Source organism: Cebus imitator, unplaced genomic scaffold, assembly GCF_001604975.1.
Source record: "Cebus imitator isolate Cc_AM_T3 unplaced genomic scaffold, Cebus_imitator-1.0 Scaffold647, whole genome shotgun sequence".
Taxonomy (NCBI): domain Eukaryota; kingdom Metazoa; phylum Chordata; class Mammalia; order Primates; family Cebidae; genus Cebus; species Cebus imitator.
The window spans coordinates 803,012-804,172 of record NW_016107962.1 but is presented as its reverse complement, the minus strand read 5'-3'; positions in this window follow the sequence as shown (position 1 = coordinate 804,172).

Genomic DNA, 1,161 nt, shown 5'->3' with positions numbered 1-1,161 from the left:
CCCAGCTAATGTTTTGTATTTTTAATAGAGACAGGGTTTCACCATGTTGACCAGGATGGTCTCGATCTCTTGACCTCGTGATCCACCCGCCTCGGCCTCCAACAGGTGATTTTTAAATTACCCTCTTTGGTTATTTCCTTAGCATATATTTTTAGATTATAACTTTTGAGAAAAGAGCATAACCCATTATTACGCTTTTTTATATTCTTTCCCAAATCGCCCCTACACTGTTGTATGCTACTATAAGCAGTACCCATTAGCCCACACTCTAACCAACCTTAGATGTTATTAGGTTTTACCTTTCTTAACTTGATCCATGTTAGATAGTATCCCATTTTTATTTAATTTCCACTACTTTTTAAAATTCAAGATACCTTTAAAACTTACATTTTTCATTATTTTTAAAAAATTTATTTTCCTTTACCTTGATGATTTATTTTTCTGTTGATTGACTTAGCTTATCTATTTTTAAAGAGCTTTTTATATATTAAGGATAAGAACCTTGATAATAGTTTCTCTTATATATAAATTTGTGACTATTTCTTGCTTCTTGGTGATTTGCATTTATTTTTATTTTTATTTATTTTTTTTTTTTGAGACAGAGTCTCACTCTGTTGCCCAGGCTGGAGTGCAGTGGCAAGATCTCAGCTCACTGCAGTCTCCACCTGCTGGGTTTAAGTGATTTTCCTGCCTCAGCCTTCCAAGTAGCTGGGATTACAGGTGTGTGCCACCACACCCAGATAATTTTTTTATTTTTGGTAGAGACAGTGTTTCACCATATTGGCCAGGCTGGTCTTGAACTCCTGACCTCAAATAATCCACCCTCCTTGGCCTCCCAAAGTGCTGGAATTACAGGCATGAGCCACTGTGCCTGGCCATCATTTGCATTTTAATTAAGGTAGAGTTTTTTTTTTTAATTGTAGATTTATCGAAATTATATGTGTGTATACTAAAAATAATCAAGTGGTTTTACAAGAATTGCTATGAAAAATAGTTGTCTTCTGCTCTGCCCCACCTCTCATCCCATTCTCTTATCCCAGAAGCAATCACATTTTACCCTTTTCATGGATTCTGTTGGTATTTACCTTCATAATTGTCAGAAACAGATTGCTTCTTCTTGATTTTTGTTTCTATCTTTCTTTTTTTTTTTCTTTTTTTTTT